The sequence below is a fragment of the Lactuca serriola genome, chromosome 8 (genome assembly GCF_051521515.1).
Source record: "Lactuca serriola cultivar US96UC23 chromosome 8, Lser_US96UC23_V15, whole genome shotgun sequence".
NCBI classification, from domain to species: domain Eukaryota; kingdom Viridiplantae; phylum Streptophyta; class Magnoliopsida; order Asterales; family Asteraceae; genus Lactuca; species Lactuca serriola.
In genome coordinates, this window is record NC_136415.1 from 82,575,400 (window position 1) to 82,583,025 (window position 7,626).

At 36.1% G+C, this 7,626-nt stretch overlaps 1 long non-coding RNA gene across 1 annotated transcript; it reads right to left on the minus strand.

Annotated features, from left to right (window-relative positions):
• Nucleotides 1–238: 238 nt before the first annotated feature.
• On the minus strand, nucleotides 239–7,158 carry LOC145070888 (uncharacterized). The gene is made up of 2 exons (XR_013690121.1): nucleotides 7,034–7,158; nucleotides 239–424 (listed from the first exon to the last, which is right to left on the minus strand). It is a non-coding gene; the product is annotated as an uncharacterized LOC145070888 (long non-coding RNA).
• Between the last annotated feature and the right edge of the window lie 468 nt (nucleotides 7,159–7,626).

Below are 7,626 nucleotides of genomic sequence, written 5' to 3' on the forward strand. Positions count from 1 at the left end.
CCTTTGACAGAAATGATTAAAACGATATTCGGGAAGGAACAAAAAATTATTTTATTCTTCTTTGAAAGTGAATTGCTATAATTTGCTATAATAGACGTTTTTTTTGTTTGTTATGTGTGACATCCCCAATTTCACGACCAGAAAAGACCGATTTGTTTATGCTTTGTTTTATAAATCAGAGTGATTATTTAAAGAAAACGGTTGCGGAATTTGTTCCCAAAACAAAATATGATAAGAGTTTATCAAAGCATTTCTTTAAAGAAATGTATTTTCATTATATAACAAAATCTCAGGATGTCATGTTCCGATACAGAACAAAAGCATAAACAATATAAAATAGACCTTACAACAGTTATTTATAGCTACTGATCTATAATCTAAAATCTCTCGTCAAGTCCACCAACTTATACCCTTGTGCTATTACCTGTAATGCAAAGAAAACTGAGTGGGTCAGGCTTGGGAGCCTGGTGAGCATATAGGGTTTTCAACCCACAATAATATAATTATTATATTTATATCATCAAACAATCAACCCAATAACCCATCCCCATTATCTTCTTTATTTCTTAAGGTTTTACCCTAATGATAAACTATCATTCATTCATTCATTCCTAAGGATTTACCTAAGGAATTGGCACGAAGTCCATTGCTGCCAGAGTTTATCTATCAGGTACTAAGTCCATAGTTACCAACGTTTATCTCTCAGGTACTAAATCCATAGCTATCAGGCGCTAACTCCATAGTCAGCAAGGTTCACTTAACAGTAGGCGCTAACTCCATAGTCACCAAGGTTTATACAATAGGCGCTAACTCCATAGTCACCAAGGTTTATCTAACAGTAGGCGCTAACTCCATAGTCGCAAAGGTTTATACAATAGGCGCTAACTCCATAGTCGCCAAGGTTTATACAATAGGCGCTAACTCCATAGTCGTCAAGGTTTATACAATAGGCGCTAACTCCATAGTCGTCAAGGTTTACACAATAGGCGCTAACTCCATAGTCGCCAAGGTTTATACAATAGGCACTAACTCCATAGTCACCAACTATCCCATCTACCCATGTTCTCCCTAACATTTTCGTAGATACAATTACTTACACAGTTTAAATCATTTAACACTTGTATAAAACATCAATTCTATGCCCATCTCAAATAGACAAACAATATATAAACACATAGCACGTATTTCATAGCAAATACTTCGTATTTATATGTTAGAAGAAAGTGATCACATACTCACCTAAAACATATACTTAATACATTCAAATAATACTTGTATTAAAATCGTGTTATGAAATGGACTATACACTCACTTGATCAGAAGATGATCGGACAGCACTACGGCTTGTAGAAGTAGTGTTTCTTCGGTGAAACCGGGATCACTTCACACACCGGGTTTCTCGCGGGCAAAGCATCGGCTCGGAAACTCTTTTTCTTCTCGGGATCTTCGGGCTTCGGGACTTGCTTCGGGTCTCGGGGTTGATATCGAGGCTTCGGGGGTATTTTTTTGCACGTAAATCGATGCAATACAGGTGAGAGATGAGAGAATGAGCAACCAAACTCGACTGGCCCTTCAAATCTATTTATAGGGCAAAATCTGCCCTTTCCACGTCGTGACACCTTTTTCCACGTCGTGGGCTTGGTCGTCACTACATGCGTCATCGCAAGTTGCATCTGGGAGACTCCCAGAGGTGTCAAAAGACTGGCCACGTCGTGGCACTGCTTGCCACGTCGTCGTATCTGACAGTTTTGGGGTTTCGCGCCCCAAACTTCAGAAATTCATAACTTTCGCATACGAACTCCGTTTTCGACGTTCTTTATATCAACGCGAAGGTGAGATTATGCTCTACAACTCTCTTTTAGGATTCATTGGCTAATTTTGACTTTATTTTTAATATATTATAATTATATTACTTATATATTATTTTTAGTAGGCCGGGACAGGAAAACTCCGTTATAAACTCATAACTCCTTCTTCCGACGTCCATTTTCGTCCGCCTTTCCGTCGTTGCACTACTATCGATGAGATCTTCAATTCTCATTTAGATTGTTTTGGGTAAATATCGCTCTAACGTAAATTCACTATTTACGCTGCGTTGTGTCGTGCCGGTTCTGTCGCAAAACTTCGATAGATCATAACTTCTTCGTTATAACTCGGATTTCGGCGTTCTTTATATGTATGGAATCCTTGTAACATATACTATAACTTAGTTAAGATTAATACTTTTAAATAATCTTCCATAAAAAAGTCATTTTTGATGCTTATCGTCTCTAAATTGGCTAGTCCGGATCTATGGGCGTTACAATTATCTCCCCCTTAGGATGATTACGTCTTGGAATCATCAACGAAACATGATTTGTATACTGACTCCATACGTTATCTCTCCATCCTAAGTAATACCGTGATGCTCAGTCCTTCATCTACTCTTCTTACTATGATGGACTTTCAATCGTAACCTTCAAGTTACAAAATAAATCCTTATTGTGAACTCTTTCTTCTTCTTAGGATAAATACATTCCTTTATCTATTGTAACAGACCGATGGGTCATGTTCCAATGACCTCTCATCGTATGATGCAACGCTTAGACTCAAGTCTCTTAGAGTCAAATTCCAGAATGGATTATACCTTCCTTCATATTCTAATGTGATATAATCACATTTTAGCATGTAGCATTTCTAGCTACTAACTTCTTTAACAACGAGCGCGATGCTATCGATCGCATTGATTTCAATCTTCTGACTTAAGTTCAATGCTACATCGAACTCGGTTCTCTGAACCACGTAACAAACTCATCGTAGTTGGATTCAATTTGATATGACCACTAGGGTCAGAATATCAATCATCTTTTTAGTCATTACCGAAACAATGGTAACGACATACTTGAATAAAAACGAACTCAATTACAAGCTTCTTGGTAACCTTGTGATTTTCCCTGATCCAAATGTAAGTCCTGTGCTTTCAGTAGTATAGATCTCTACTACTATTCATACCTACTCATACTCGTCCCAAGTATTGTTTCGCAGTCCCCAAGTCCTAAAATCACCAAACAATTTAACACATACAAATGTGTCCAATTAATCATAAAAATTTTCCTAGACTCTACTAGGACTTCATCCATGTGTATCTTCTATCATCAATCATACTTCAACTCGATTGGTGATGGAAATTCTAGATTATGGGACAACTTAAAGAATTATACCAATCGTTCCATCATCCTGCCAATCGAAGGTGTACTTCAGACGTACTGTACTCCTCTAAACGTTCCGTTATTTTATCAAACATAAACTAAAGGCAAGACACCACTCTTACGATATCTTCCGATAGGTGTCATTCACTATCATAAGCCTTTCATTTCCTCCATTTACTCAATTCTCTACGAGTCTTCACCATAACATTTTGTACATCCAAGCAGACGTTCGGTGCACCGGGCGATAATTTAAGATAAGAAAGCTTTATTTACGATAGACGTATAAATCTCCTTATCACTCCGAAACGTTTACAGGCTAGTTCTAATATCGTATCAAACGCTTACAATCCTAAACACATAAGGTCTTTAGATCCGGTCAGCAACAGACCATAGATCTGAACAAATAATAACATATATGGAAAACATATAACATTTAGCACATAAAAGCATTTTAGGCATCATTCCTAAAATATACTAGTGCTTGTGTCTTAAAATATGGTAGATACTCATCTCACAATCATCGCTTAGCATTCTAAGTTTAAGTCTAGAAATCCTACAAATTCCTAGTTCGCTTAAACTAATGCTCTGATACCAACTGTGACATCCCCAATTTCACGGCCAGAAAAGACCGATTTGTTTATGCTTTGTTTTATAAATCAGAGTGATCATTTAAAGAAAACGGTTGCGGAATTTGTTCCCAAAACAAAATATGATAAGAGTTTATCAAATCATTTCTTTAAAGAAATGTATTTTCATTATATAACAAAATCTCGGGATGTCATGTTCCGATACAGAACAAAAGCATAAACAATATAAAATAGACCTTACAACAGTTATTTATAACTACTGATCTATAATCCAAAATCTCTCGTCAAGTCCACCAACTTATACCCGTGTGCCATTACCTGTAATGCAAAGAAAACTGAGTGGGTCAGGCTTGGGAGCCTGGTGAGCATATAGGGTTATCAACCCACAATAATATAATTATTATATTTATATCATCAAAAAATCAACCCAATAATCCATCCCAGTTATCTTCTTTATTTCTTAAGGTTTTACCCTAATGATAAACTATCCTTCATTCATTCATTCCTAAGGATTTACCTAAGGAATTGGCACGAAGTCCATTGCCGCCAGAGTTTATCTATCAGGTACTAAGTCCATAGTTACCAATGTTTATCTCTTAGGTACTAAATCCATAGCTATCAGGCGCTAACTCCATAGTCACCAAGGTTCACTTAACAATAGGCGCTAACTCCATAGTCACCAAGGTTTATACAATAGGCACTAAATCCATAGTCACCAAGGTTTATACAATAGGCACTAACTCCATAGTCACCAAGGTTTATCTAACAGTAGGTGCTAACTCCATAGTCACCAAGGTTTATACAATAGGCGCTAACTCCATAGTCACCAAGGTTTATACAATAGGCGCTAACTCCATAGTCGCCAAGGTATATACAATAGGTGCTAACTCCATAGTCGCCAAGGTTTATACAATAGGCGCTAACTCCATAGTCCCCAAGGTTTATACAATAGGCGCTAACTCCATAGTAGCCAAGGTTTATACAATAGACGATAACTCCATAGTCGCCAAGGTTTATATAATAGGCGCTAACTCCATAGTTACCAACTATCCCATCTACCCATGTTCTACCCAACATTTTCGTAGATACAATTACTTACACAGTTTAAATCATTTAACACCTATATAAAACATCAATTCTATGCCCATCTCAAACTGACAAACAATATATAAACACATAACACGTATTTCATAGCAAATACTTCGTATTTATGTGTTAGAAGAAAGTTATCACATACTCACCCAAAACATATACTTAATACATTCAAACAATACTTGTATTAAAATCGTGTTATGAAATGGACTATACACTCACTTGATCAGAAGATGATTGGACAACACTACGACTTGTAGAAGTAGTATTTCGTCGGTGAAACCGGGATCACTTCACACACCGGGTTTCTCGCGGGCAAAGCTTCGGCACTGCTTGCCACGTCGTGGGGACTCCCAGAGGTTTCATCTGGGGGACTCCCAGAGGTTTCAGAAGACTGGCCACGTCGTGGCACTACTTGCCACGTCGTGGTATCTGACAGTTTTGGGGTTTCGCGCCCCGAACTTCAGAAATTCATAACTTTCGCATACGAACTCTGTTTTCGACGTTCTTTATATCGACACGAAGGTGAGATTATGCTCTACAACTCTCGTTTAGGCTTCATTGGCTAATTTTAACTTTGTTTTTAATATATTATAATTATATTATTTATATATTATTTTTAGTAGGTCGGGACAGGAAAACTCCGTTATAAACTCATAACCCTTCGTCTGACGTCCGTTTTCGTCCGTCTTTCCGTCGTTGCACTACTATCGATGAGATCTTCAATTATCATTTAGATTGTTTTGGGTAAATATCGCTCTAACGTAGGCCTGGCAATGGAGCGGGTTTTGACCCTGATCTGATCCAAACCCTTAACTATTATATGGGTTTGGAGCATAGTTTTTGATCCGTTTACCCATTAACGACCCGTACCCGCTAACCCTTTTATTAAAAGGGTCGGGTATGGATCATCACCGATCCGCTCCATTTATAACCCGCCCCATATAAACTTTGGAAATATAAATTTATATTTTATATTACCTAAAGTTTACATTAAATTCCAATCAGAAGTCCAAAGAGAAAAGGCCAAAGACTAAATTGTTTTTACATAGGACTCGAGGACTCAACTTCTAGACTTCCAGTCTTCTCCCAAGAGTCATGATTTCATTTCATTTATATTTCATCATGTAATCACCAATTTCATTTATACATCAATAAGGTAATTTATCAACCAGAAGAAAGTTTGTAATTTTTATTCTCTATCAATGCAATCGACGATCAAAAACCAATTGGAAGTAACTAAAATAATGATTTTAATTCCAATAGAAAGTTCTCGAGTACATAATGTGGTTTCTAAATCAAAACTTAGTTTTATTTAATAAATGTGATTTTATGATTTAAGTAAAATGTGTTTGATTATTTAAAAAACTTACGGGTTATGGGGCGGGTTTGGATATCTGCTGATTCGGTGGATAAGGGTATGAGTTTGATTATTTAAAACCCTGCGGGTTACGGAGCGGGTTTGGATTGGATTTTGAAATTTGTTAAAAGGGTTTGGATCAAGGTCGATTCGCTCCAAACCCGTCCCATTGTCAGGTCTACTCTAACGTAAATTCACTATTTACGTCGCGCTGTGTCGTGCCGATTCTGTCACAAACTTCGACAGATCATAACTTCTTCGTTATAACTTAGATTTTGGCGTTCTTTATATGTACGGAATCCTTGTAACATATACTATAACTTAGTTAAGATTAATCCTTTTAAATAATCTTCCATCAAAAAGTCATATTTGATGCTTATCGTTTCTAAATTGACTAGCCCGGATCTACAGGCGTTACATTATGTATGTGTGTCTTACTGTGCGATTACATTGTTATAACTGATGTAATAGCATTACAAAAATCATCAAGCTTATGTGTGTGTTTGTTAATTTGCATTTACTGTAGCTTTTTGCTTAGATACATGAAAACCAAAAAAATAATAAATGGTAATTTTAAATAGACATTTTAGCTGGAAAAAAAATGTGATGAACTCATTCAATGGTTATAGATTCTTGTTGACCCCATCAGTTCTCACCAAAAAATAGTTAATTCAGAATACCATATAGATACATACATAACATAATAGAAACACAATTAAAGTCATATCCAAGTAAGAAAAGATAGAATCACCGATAGACACATAGATACATACATATCATAATAGAAACGAAATTAATGGTCTTACCTCTGCTTTCTGCTTAACATGATGCAGGAACCAGAAGTTTTATGCAGAAGGTATGGTGATCGGATTGAGCAGAAACGGATGTAAGAAATCTTCTTACGTAGATTTTATAATAGAGGAAGGAAGTAGATATAGGAAACAAATCGGTGTGCAATTATTTAAATTTGAAAGATCATGATAGTTGATCATATTATCTCGATACAAATGCCATATTTAATGCTTTTCATTTTAAAATATTAAATATAGGTCAAAGATTTGAACAGATTTTGAAATTATTTACATGTATCTTGGTTTATTTATAGTAACGATATGTATGCATATTTTGAAATCCTTAAATTTAAGTAGCACAGTCAAACATTAACTGTGAAACTGCTGAAAAAAGGGGCAGTATATATTATCGATCTCAAGGGCAATCCCAGGAAAGAAGGAAGGCAATATTTTTTCGAATAGAAGGGTAAAGTTGGAATTTCACTTACAAGTTTTGAGCGGGAAAAATCAAGTGGGGCGCTAAGGAAATGTCACATGACGTTTTTAGTATTGTTTTATTATAAGAGAGGACTTTAAATGAAATATAGTAATTATAATAATTTCTGTAA